A 13,442-nucleotide genomic window follows, 5' to 3' on the forward strand; every position below is an offset into this window, starting at 1 on the left:
GTATACTTTGTCCTACTGTGTATATAATGCCACTGTGTCTTTCTTTTCTCAGTCCAGTCCAGCATGCAGGCTTCTCACTTTCAACCTCAGCTACAAGCAGGAGTAAAGTCAGTTTCTGTGGCAACTTTATCATACTGGTGACAAAAGTTAGGAGGGAAGATGTGCACAGGAAAGAGAACTGAACTTATAGTATGGGGCTACCTCTATCGTCAGCACACAGCATGGCCCAGTGTTCAGGGCATATGGACTACTCAGTGTCATTTAATGTGTTAAATTGGCAACATTTTAGACCCTATCCATGCCAAAAACTCTCTGTTCAGATACAGAAAGTATCTGAAGACAGCACAGGGTATGGGAAGGAAAATGGGTTTAGTGGTTTGGATGTAAAATGTGGTGTTGCTTGAACTTCATTTACTGTAGTAGGTGCAGACCCAGTCTTTATATTTAACCCTCTGAGTGTTGGGTACCACTGAGGAGGAGGAAACAGATATGATGAGATGTTAACAGATGTGATTAGTTTTAGTCATAGATTTGATTGAGAAGGAGCTGCAAGAAGTAAGATATTAAAGTTCATAAACAGCAATTTATAAAATCCATTAACTGTTGCTATTTTTACTACAGAAATAGCAGAGCTCTCCTGGAGACTGGAAATGCCTTCAATTTTGAACATGAGACCAGAGGACGACAAGTATATTAATTTTTTTTCATAATTGTAGTATACTTTCAGATTACCCACATCCATCAGGTTGGAGCTTGACTACCTTTCTCTTAAAACAAATTAATATGCCCAAATTTTTCAATAAGTTTGTGAATATGAAATAACTGCTATGAAAAAGAAAAAAGAAGATTAATTTTGTATTATAAGACTGTAGGTTAGCTTGATCGTGTTGACATACACTGTACTCATAGAATCATAGAATTTTTTGGGTAGCATGGGACCTTTAAAGGTCAGCTAATCCAAACCCCTGCAGTGAGCAGTACAATATAACATGCTGACACTAGCAGTATGCTTTGGATCCTCCTAATTTTTGATGATTGGCAAGGGGTGTATACCTTTGTCAATAGCCAAAAGATTCATTACTCATTTTCCCTGGTTAAATTCTCTAACAGTAATAATATACATTGAACAAACATATTCAAAGAATATTCACAGTGCACACAGGTTTAATCTAAATTTCTCTAAATATTTCCTAGCAGAACTCTGTTTTGTGTTCTTGATCACGATAAAAAACATGTTTCCTTTTGAATTGTAAAACTCTGAATACTCTTTAAGTATTTTCATATGAGATAAAACAGCAGGGTTTTCTTCTCACAGTCTCATTCTCAGAAATGGTTGAAATACTCAGATTGAAATATTAGGGGGGAGAAAAGGTACAATTCAGGTAATAAGCAGAATAAGGAACTTTCATTTAAAACTGCTAACAATTAGAAAAGTTCTAAGGAATTGGAAGTAAAGGCTTTGCACATGAAGCAGAGTTCTGTTCAAGTTTGTCATGGACAGCTTTGCCTATAAATAGTGATGCATGAGACATTTTTATTTTTGTCAAGCATCTCATATGAATACTTGCTAAATTGTTGGTATAATTCCCATCAGCAAGTTGGTTAGAAACTGACTAGTGCTATTTGTTTCCTTGGGTTATGTGACTAATTTTATTATTCATTATTTATAATAAAAACAATTACGCTCTAAGCCAGGGCTCTGTAGGTATGGCCAAGTACTCACACACTTTGCTCATAGCAATTTGCAGTCTAATATGAAACAGGTCCCCACAAGCCATGGCAACAATAGCAGACAGTGATCAAACTGCACATGTCAGTGAACACAACAGCACTAAGAATATGCTTTCATGGTGTCCTGGCTCTGTTTCTCTGCCAGTAGTTGATCTCCGTGACACAAGTTCAGGCTTAGACCGTAACTTGGGAGTACTAAATCACTGAAGATTGTTTTAGAGGCAAATAAATCCAATGTGTGCATGTTCATGAATAGATACACGGGCATACCATGTCTCAGGTGCTTTCTGAGCTCCGCTTTGGCGTTGCAGTGCTGGCAGGAGGCACTGCAGCAGCCGCAGCTCCTCGGCTGCAAGCACAGGAGGGCGAGGCTGCAAATGCTCTGCCATCAGCAGTTCCCAGGGTTTGGATGTAACTCAATAACAGAGACTTGTTTATAGCTCAGACTTAAAAGCATTTACACAGGCTGTCTGAAGTTGCTGAGGATTCACAAATTTTCCTGCAATAGCTGTTGTCACAGTGACTGCAAGTAAAATAGTCATATGGGTAATAGCAAGATCCTCATTCCTGAAATTATTTGTATCTATGTATTCAGCTACCTTAAAATAACGTGTGCAATGAGTAAACCATAAACTTTTATATGGAGAAATTAATGAGCCATGTGTTTTAGTGATGTTGCAACCTACTTGCCCCGTAATTAAGATTCAGCAGGGATTACTATTAAGAGAAATCAGTTTCCTGAGGAGTAAAGACAAAATCGTTCTTTTGGCTTGTGGTCCTGATGTTACATATGAACTTTGTCCTCGTAGAAGGCTCATACTCTTCCTGGCAATACCCATGCTGCTTGATCAAAGGTGACTTTCAAATTCAGTGAATAACATCTGCTATGCAGGCTCATGATCTCACGGAATCACAGATTAATGAGGTTGGAAGAGACTTCTAAGATCATCAAGTACAACCTATGCCCTAACACCTCAACCAGACTATAGCACCAACTGCCATGTCCAGTCTTTTTTTAAACACATCCAGAGATGGTGATTCTACCACCTCCTTGGGAAGACAATTCCAGTACTTTATTATTCTTTCAGTGAAAATTTTTTTCCTAATATCCATTGTATACCTTCCCTGACATGGCTTGAGGCTGTGTCCTCTTGTTCTGTCAGTTGCTGCCCAGTGGAAGAGATCGATCCCCACCTGTCTACAACCTCCCTTCAGGAAGCTGTAGAGAGCAGTAAGGTCACCCCTAAGCCTCCTCTTCTCCAGGCTAAACAACCCCAGCTCCTTCAAACATTCCTCACAGGGCTTGTGCTCCAAGCCCCTCACCAGCATTGGTGCCCTCCTCTGGATGCACTCAAACATCTCAATGTCCTTCCTAAACTGAGGGGCCCAGAGCTGGACACAGCACTCAAGATGCGGCCTCACCAGTGCCGAGTACAGGGGAAGGGTGACCTCCCTGCTCCTGCTGGTCACACAATTCCTAATGCAGGCCAGGATGCCACTGGCCTTCTTGGCCACCGAGGCACATTGCTGGCTCATATCCAACCGGCTGTCAACCAGCACCCCCAGGTCCCTTTCTGCCTGGGCACTGTCCAGCCACACTGTCCCCAGTTTATAACATTGTAGGGGATTTTTGTGGCCAAAATGTAGAACTCGATACGTAGACTTATTAAACTTTATGCTGTTGGACTCTGCCCATCCATCCAACAAATCTAAGTCTCTCTGCAGAGCCCTCCTTCCTTCTGACAGATCAACACAAGCTCCCAAATTTACTAATGAAGGACTCGATGCCCTCATCCATGTAGTCTATAAAAATATTGAACAGAACTGGTCCCAGCACAGACCCCTGAGGGACAGCACTGGTGACTGATCCCAGCTGGATGCAGCACCGCTCACCAGCACTCTCTGGGCCCAGCCATCCAGCCAGTTCCTAACCCAGCGAAGAGTGCTCCTGTCCAAGCCATGGGCTGCCAGCTTCTCCAGGAGTGTGCTGTGGGAGACAGTGTCAAAGGCCTTGCTGAAGTCTAAATAGACAACATCCACAGCCTTTCCTGCATCCACCAGATGGATCACCTGGTCATAGAAGGAGACCAGGTTGGTCAGACACGACCTACCCTTCGTAAACCCATGCTGGCTGGGTCTGATACCCTGGCCATCCTGTATATGTAGTGTGATAGCACTCAGTATGAGCAGCTCCATTATCTTACCTGGTACTGAGGTCAGGCTAACTGGCCTGTAATTACCAGGATCCTCCTTCCTACCTTTTGGCCAGTTTCCAGTCGTCTGGAACCTCCCCAGTGAGCCATGACTCTTGATAAATGATGGAGAGCGGCTTCGCAAGCTCCCTCATCACCCTGGGATGGATCCCATCTGATCCCATTGATTTATAAATATCCAAATGTCCCAGCAGTTCTCTGACTGCCTCTTCTTGGATAGAAAGAGGACCATTCTGCTCCCTGGCACCACCTACCAACCCCTGAGGACAGTTGTCTTGAGGACAAGCTGTCTTACCACTAAAGACTGAGGCAAAGAAGGCATTAAGCATTTCTGCCTTTTCCTCATCTTTAGTTACTAGGTTGCCTGCCTCCATTCAATAAGAAACAGAGGCTTTTACCATTAATATATTTGTAAAAACTTTTTTTTGTAATTTTTAACAGAAGTTGCCAGGTTAAGTTCAAACTGAGCTTTGGCCTCCCTAATTTTTTTTTCTACATGCCCTAGTAGCTCCCTTAAATACTTCCTGAGAAATCTGTCCCTCCTTAAAAAGATGATACATCTTTTTTTTATTTCTAAGTTCTTTCAAAACCTCATTGCTCATCCGGACTGGACATTTGCCTCGTCGACTCATCTTTCAGCACACAGGGACAGTCTGTTCTTGCGCCCTCAAGATCTCAGCTTTGAAGCACACCCATCTCTTCTGGACTCCTTTGTTTTCAAGGGCTTTTTCCCAAGGAACTCTCTGAATAAGTCTCTTAAATAGGCCAAAGTCTTCCCTCTGGAAGTCCAACGTGGGGATCTTATTTATATTCCTCCTGATTTCACCAATTATCGATAATTCTATAATTTCATGATCACCGTGCCCCAAGCGGCCTCCAACCTCCACATCACCCACCAGTGCATCTCTATTTGTTTACAACAGGTCTAACATAGTCCCTCCCCTGGTGGGCTTGCAACAAAAAGTTATCCTCCACACACTCTAAAAACTTTCTAGACTTCTGTTTTTCTGCTGTATTAAGTTCCCAGCAGATGTCTGGTAGGTTGAAGTCATCTACAAGAACAAGGGCTGATGATCCTGAAACATTGTTCAGTTGCTTATAGAATAAGTTTCCCGTCTCTTCATCCTGGTTGGGTGGACGATAGCAGATTCCCAGTAGGATGTCAGCCTTGTTGGCCTTCTCCTTAATTCTTACCCACAGGGACCCAACTTCATCATTAGTTTCAATACCTATGACATCCAAAACCTCCCTAATAAAGAGGGCCACCCCTCCACCTCTTCTCCATTTTCTGTCCCTTCTGAAGAGCTTGTAGCCATCCAGTGCAGTGCTCCAGCTATGTGAGTAATCCCACCACGTTTCTGTGATGGCGACTACATCATAGCTCTGCTATTGCACCATGGCCTCCAGCTCTTCCTGTTGCTTACCCATGCTGTGTGCATTGCTATACGTGCACCTCAGCTGAGCCACTGATTTCTCCCCTAACACAGTCTTACCATCCTTGGGCCTGCTTCCAGACAGCCCAGCTGCATCCCCTTCCCCCTTCAGACCTAGTTTAAAGCCCTCTCAACAAGGTCTGCCAGTTCATGAGCTAAAAACCCCCTGCCCTTAACAAAGAGATGTATCCCATCTGATTCCAGTAGAGCAGGTACCATAGAAGTTGCCCCATGATCCAAGACTGAAATTTTGCTGATGACACCAACCCTTGAGACACTTGTTAATGATGTGAGTTCTCCTATTTATTTCATTTTTGTTTTCTGTCACCGAAGGGACTGAGCAGAACACTACCTGTGCACCTGTTCTATCAACCACTTGACCCAGTGCCCTGAACACCCTTGACACTCCTCTTTTCAATCTGGAGTATCAGCAGTGGGTAATAATCAGAAGACTGAATCAGCCTGGGAAGTCTCTCAGTGATATTTCATACCTGGGCCCCAGGGAGGCAGCAGACTTCCCTGTGGGATGGGTCTGGTCGACATACGGGGCCTTCTGTTCCCCTCAGAAGGGAATCACCCACTACGATTACCCTTCTTTTCTTCTTGATGTTAGAGGTGGTGATCCATTTTTTAGATGAGTCATAATTGGGAGTCTCATTGGGCAGATAATTTTCTTCTAAATCATCTGGTTGGTTCTCTAGATCCAGGGCCTCATACCTATTCTGAAGTGTCACCTGGCTAGGGGATGGGGGTAGGAGGGATTTTTGTTATTACCTCCCTGAGCAGGGATGCATTTCCACTCCCCTTCATCTATCAGGTGCCCCTCTATTGCCTGGGAGTGAGAGGCACAGGAGTCCTCTGACTCTTGGTGGGCCTCCCTTAAAGATGTAAGGGCTGAACTCTACCAGTCTATTTCCCTTTCACTATCCCTGATACTCCTTACTCTTTCAACTTCCTCCCTAAGCTCGGCTACCAGCAAAAGGAGGTCATTCACTTGTTCACACTCTAGGCAGGCCTCCTCCACAGCACCCCCTGAAACCATGGATAAGCTCAAACACTCCACACAGGAATGGGTCTATACAGACACATCCTTTTTGAAGGGCTTTTGGTCACATACACTTGTACCAACCACAGATTTTGCCTGGGTTAAAACCATTACTAGGAGAAAGCCTAAAATCAAGCAACCAATAAAAACACCTCACCTGACTAGCAAGAACTTGCAACCCTGCCTGCTTGCCCCGAACTGCTGCACAAACTGCTGTGACCCTGTTTGCCTGCTCCAGGTCACTGCTCTCCCCAGAGGCCTCTTATAATCAGTCACTCAGGGACAGGGAAGCTCCACCTCCTGCTCCTGAATAGCTCACAATTTGTCACATTGGGCATGGTCTTGCTCAGATAAGATCAGAATTCTTTGAAGAAATAGCAGCAATAGAGATTTGAAACAACATTTGTCATATTCTCCAAATGAAGCAAGCTTGGGGTGGACCAGAATACTGACTAGGATATCTTTAAAGCTTACTTAAGTGATACCTGCATTGAAAAGCAGGAGTCATTCCTGTGTGGTCTTGTTTACTGTAATTCCTAGAAAATTGTGATTGCATACAGTCATGGTGACTGACCTAAGTTCTTTTGGTGTCAAAAATGAAGTTAGTGGAGATCTTTAGATCAGCACAATGCTAAGGGAAATGCTGCCAGAGATTCTTTACTCAATAAGAATTAAACAGGGCCACTTTTGCTCATTGCCACAATTGTAACCCAGAGTACCCCAAATTCAGAACCCAAAGGTTCTGAAACTGCCTTATTTCACTTTCTGCAGATGTATTATATGTAAATTATCATATCCATACATCACCATTTATATATATATAATTCACATATAATGTATATGATTTGCATATTACTTTGAGTTTGCGAAGCAATTAATTGTTATTGTGGCAGATGGCCTTGGGTCTGCGAGACATGTTGAGACCCTGAACTTGATTTGGTGTAAAACTAGGAATGCTTCCTGAGGCACAGGAGATGAGAGGGCAATGAAATTTATAAGACCAGCTGATTTTTACTGATCCATGAATAAATTACTCTCTGCTTTGGCCCTGGTTTAAAGATGTAATAGGTTACCATGAAAATGAACAAGAAAACACTATTTTTTTCTAAATAAAAGCTACACTACTTTATATAGTACTCTTAAAAGGAGCAAACTGCTATTTCGCATCCAATTTACTTGATTTTTTTTTTTTTATACAAAAAGCCCCTTGTGATTATTTGATGAACATATAGTACACCCATTTTTATGCTGCCCTATGTTAACAGAAGCTCTTATCTTGTATCTTGACAGTTTGTCAATCTGGAACATGCTGTTTGCTGCGATCTCACAGGCACATGCTGAATGAAGTTATCACTGTCCTGCCACTTTGCAAGGAATGTAGTTTGTGTCTTTTGGCAACATCCACTTCTCTGTCTGATTTACTGGGAAATAGTCTCACATTAAAAAAAAAAAAAAAAAAAAAAAAGAGGTGATAGCATTTCTTCCTCTCATATTATTTTTTCTCTCCATCTCCCTTTGCTATATTAGTTCACTGGAGAGAACAAGCAGATAAGCCTGTCTTGTCCATGACAGAATTTCTGTGGCTCATCCTGCAAGGTTCATCAGCATTTTCATCCAGGGAATCAAACAGCAGTGCTTGACTTCACTGCAAAAAGAAATAGAGGTCTGAGTGTCATGAGCAGTTCACACCACCATCTCAGTATATACCAGTGCTATTAGAAGAAAATAATACTCAGATTTAAGTGTCCTATTGACTTAGAGAGGTTTACACTTGGGTGAAAGACCCTCAGGAACAGGCAGGTAGAGGCTGGCTGTAGCAGCCAGGCATGTGTTCCTTTCCTTTTCTCCTGACCTTTTCTAGCTGTTGCTTTGCTCTTCATCACAGTTCCCAGTTATGACTCAAGTATCTTGTTGGAATACATCAAAGAGTATTTTATCCCAGCCATGAACACATCTCATTTATGCAATGTGTTTTAAACTATTCCACAAGCTCTTCCTATGGAGGGCTTTGTTCCTTTGTCAGAGAAATTGTTTATTTCCCTAGTTCTCAGGACAGTAAAAAGCCGCCTTAAAAATGGACTTATCTGTTTCCAGCCCCAGATCTGGCTGGCTTGGATATAACAGTTTTCTACTTAAAGGACTATGACATTTTTGGAAGGAATTCATTCTCAGTTAAATGAGAATGGTTTGAAAATGGGACAGACTTACATTTTTCATCTTGTTCTCACAGTGTGTGGTGGAAAAAGGCTTTTGCAGTCTGTGGAGGTGTCTTGCATAGTTTGGCTGTCCAGTGTTGCTGGACATATCTGTTAGCCAAAAAAAGGGCAAAACAAGTATAATTTGGTTTTGCAAATGTCTATGAAAAGCGTTACAAATATTTAATAAAAAAATTCATATGAGTTCTAGAAGGAATTAGTACTACTGGATCTAGATAAGAAAGTCTGGAATATTTCTATGAAAATGAATGCTCTTGTCACTTGGTAAAAATTACCAAGAAAGAGTGATGAAAGTACAATCATAACACAGACAGGCTTGGGCTTTATTTCAAGTGCAAATTTCTAGTTTTCTGTGACTTTTTTCTTCTTATTAAAGTAAAGCAAACAAAAATTCCAACAACTAATGGAATTTTTCCCCCCATGCTTTTCTTGTGAATTTTTGTTATGATTTAAAACGTGTCTTTGTAACCATTAATGGTCTCTGCATTGATCTGGCTTCTAATCACAAATACTGGGTATCAATTATCTCAGTAATTCCTCTTTCTCCATTTAAAAATAAGTCTCCTGTGGATAATAGCCTAGATTAACAATAGAGGAATTACACGTATCTGTAGTGGAAAATTATATTACAATGAGAAACTGAAAATAAATTTCCAATATTGTTCAGCCTGAAGCACAGAAGAATTTGGGAACACTTGCCTGAGGTACTGCAAGTGATGAAAGTCTTAGAGAAATTATTTTCTTTACACTTTGCTATATTTTAGTGAAACTCAGTAATATATTAAGTTAAAGGGCACTAAATTGAAGATTAATAAAAAGAATTTTATAAACCATGAGTGACTGTGACTGTGGTTGGGTTTTTGTGTGCATGGGGAGAGAGGGAGAGAGAAACCTAAGTCCTGCCATATTTTCTACAAAAGAAATAAATAAATAAACAGATTGTGAGTGGATTAAGAACCACATATATTTGAGTGTGTACTTTGTTCTGATGTGTTTTCTCTTTTTCACAGGCATTTAGTTTCTATAAATCTTAGTATATTAAATGACATGGTGTTACAGCAGACCTTCTTGCCTTGTAGTACAGAAATGTGGGATAACTACAGATCTCCTCAGAAAACACTGCTGAATTGTATTCCCAGCAGACATCTGATAAGCCAAACTCCTCCAAAGAACAAGGTCTAGTGATTCTGAGACTTCTCCCAGCAGACAATAGAAATATTAATTGTTAGTTTGTAATTTAAGACATGTGAATTCACCATACCACAGATGAAGGGGGAACAAGAGGCTTCACTTTAATGCACATTACTAATGTATCTCATGATGGCTATAAATCATGTAACTACTAATTTGGCATCTAGACAAATAGAAGAGAAAATTTTCATAGCCAAATATTTTTCATTTCTTTCCTAAACAGAAGATGAAAAGAAACATTTGGACTCTTAAGAAAAACTACTCTTATTTGAGCTGTTCATTACTTAAGAATTTGGGTTCAGATCTTGAAACAAATCCATCATTTTGGGTTTTGTTGCAATATCTGTCTCTTAAAATTATTTTAGTAATTTTTTTAACAACTAAAATGTTCTTGCTTGTGAAAACCACTTAAATATTGCCACAAAGATACTTTGATCTGGAAAATATGATGTTTCAACTACTTTTAGGCAGCAGCTGCCTTAAAGTTTCTAATTTTTTTTTCTTTACACCAAAAACATAGGATACTTTAACCATTTCATCTGTCTTAAATAAAAAGTCTGCAATATCTTTAGGTGTTTAATAGGGATAAGAGAAGCATGCTTTCAAGCAATGGAAAAATAATAGGAAAAGCCAAAATGAATGTGCAGAACTCTATAAAAAAATCTCTTTTTACCCAGTATGATTTGGAAGTTAATTTCAGAGGGAGAGCTGAAGCCGATTTCTTTCATTCCCCAGCATCACAAGAGCATGCTTACATTGTTGGAAACTGCCAAGTAAAGGGGAAGTTTCAGTTCATTCTACTCAAGGGTGAGAATTCAGAGCAGGCAGTGAGCTCTGAGGCAGCATGAGCAGCTCTCTCAGTTTGGCACTGCTGACAAAAGAAAGGCAGTAATGCTCACCTCATGACAGTAACTAAGGACTTTTCATAGAATCATAGAATTGTTTAGGCTGAAAAGGATCCTTAAAATCATTGAGTCCAGCTGTTAACTCTGCACTGTTATCTTCACCACTAAGCCATGCAACACCCGCTATATATCTTTTGAACACTTTCAGGAATGATGACTCAACCATTTCCAATAACCCTTCCTTTATAACTCTTTTAATGAAGATTTTTTTCCTACTACCAAATCTAAACCTCCCCTGGCATAACTTGAAGCCATTTTCTCTCATCCTGTCACTTGTTCCTTGGGAGAAGACATTAACCCTAACCTCACTATACCACCCTTTCAGGTGATCATAGAGAGTTATAAGGTCTCCCCTGACCCTCCTTCCCTCCAGGAAAAACAACCCTAGGTCTCTCAGCCACTCCTCATAGGACTTGTGCTCCAGACTCTTCCCCAGCTCCACTGCCCTTCTCTGGACATGCTCCAGCACCTCAGTGTCTTTATTGTAGCGATGTGCCCAGAACTGACCAAAGGATTTGAGGTGCAACCTCACAGTGATCAAGCAGGACCTGTCTTTCCCAAACCCAGGCTCTCTGGGCCAGTTCCCCTGGCTGTCCTGCATGTGCCATGGAATGGAACTCAGGATGATCTGCTCCACAACCTTCCCTGGCCCCAAGGGCAACTGACAGGCCTGGGGATCCTCAGACCCTTCTTGCAACCCTTCTTTAGATGGGCATTACATCTAAATTACATGGGCATTGCCAATTCCTTGTCAGCTGGGACCTCCCCAGTTAACCAGAACTGCTGGTAAATGACTGAAAGTGCTTCAGTGAGCACTTCCACTGGCTACATCAGTACCCTTGGGTGGATCCCATCCATCCCCATAGACTTGCAATTGTCTAAGTGGCGTAGCAGGTACCTGATCATTTCTTCTTGGATTATGGGAACTTCATTCTGCTCTCCATTTCTGTATTCCAGCTCAGGAGGCTGGGACCACAGAGTCTTGTGAGGCAAAGAAGGCATTGAGTACCTCAGCCTTTTCCTCATCCTTCATCACTACCTCTCCATTTCCAATAACAGATGGAGATTCTGCCTTTTCTTGCTGATTTATTTATACCACAATTTTTTGCCCAGTTTTACAGCAGTAGCCAGATTAAATTCTAGCTGGGTTTTGGCCATTCTTGTTTTCTCCCTGCCTACCTTCACAACATCCTTGTAGTCTTCCCACATTGTCTGCTCCTTCTTCTAAATTTCATTTTATGATGTCATCTCATATGAATTCTTCTGCCAGACCAATCTTCTTCCTCACTGGCTCATTTTTTGGTACATGGGAACATCCTGCTCCCGGACCATAAGGATTTCCTTCCTGAAGACGGTCCAGACTTCCTGGACTCCTTTGCCCTTCAGGAATGCTTTTCAAGGAGCTCTGTTAAACAGACACGTAAACAGGCCATAGTCTGCCCTCTGGAAGTCCAAGGTGGCAATTTTGCTGACCAGAAAAGAAAACTCTATAACTTGGTGACCACTGGCCATCACATCATCCACCAGCCCTTCTCTGTTCACAAGAAATAGATCCCTCACTGCCTGCATCAGGAAGTCACCTTTCACACACTCCAGGAACCTCCTAGACTGTTTCTTCTCCGCTGAATTTTATTCCCAGCAGATATATGGTAAGCCAAACTCCTCCAAAGAACAAGGACTAGTGATTCTGAGACTTCTAGGAGAAAATAGAAATATTTATTTCTAATAGAAATAGAGTATCTCCTCTGCCTCTTCATCCTGTTTAGGTGGTCTATAACAGCCTCCCACCATGACATCTGCCTTGTTAGTATTTCCCCTGGTTTTTATGCACAACAATTCAACACTCTTGTTGCCATTACTAAACTCTAGGCAATTGAAACACCCCCTAAAATACACGGCCACTCCACTGCCTCTCCTTCCTTGCCTATCCTTGCACTCCAGATGTGTCAGTCATCTCACCGTGCCTCTGTGACGGCAACTATGTCATGGATTTCCTGCAGCACAATAAAAAGCTCTTACCTTTCCTAGGAGTAGAGTATATTCTCTAAAATATCCCTAATTCTCTAATTAGGTCTGCTATTTTGCTGTTTTCCTCCTTCTGTTGTTTTTGCTGGTCTCACTCTGGGCATTTGGTATTCATTGGCTAAGAATGTGATGAGGACCTAAATGCCATATGGAGTCAATAAACTGGCACAGCAGTTCAATGATTCAGCTAAAAATCTTGTATTGAAATCTAAGGCCAAAAGGTCATGCTAACCTACTCAATAATTTCAAACATGTCTCAGAAACTGCAATTCAGGGAACATTTACAGCTACAGATGGCTTGCAGTCAGGAATAGTTTTCCTCTGAATTTTGTTATCCGTAGGGATTCATCTCATCTTGTCCTGTGCCAGCTGGGTGCAGCAAAGAGCAGTTAGTTAGTCACTGCTCTTTATCATTCTAACCACCAAGTGTGGGACTCTCCTTCTTTTATTAGCAATGATGGAGAGTAAACAGTATTCCTTTTGACCCCATCTCCATGTCCATATTTTCATACTGGATAATGGATTTGGCTTGTGCCTGTTTGTTTGCTAATATAGCTCTTTGCACTAGCTCTCACTCTGCCAGTTTTGTAGTGCCTGTAGCCAAGCAGTTATGACTCCATATTATACAAGACAGCTCTAGCTTGCACTGGCTATAAATCCCACTACTCTGGCAGTTTGCAAAA

This window comes from Taeniopygia guttata, chromosome 2, assembly GCF_048771995.1.
Source record: "Taeniopygia guttata chromosome 2, bTaeGut7.mat, whole genome shotgun sequence".
Classification (NCBI taxonomy): Eukaryota; Metazoa; Chordata; class Aves; order Passeriformes; family Estrildidae; genus Taeniopygia; species Taeniopygia guttata.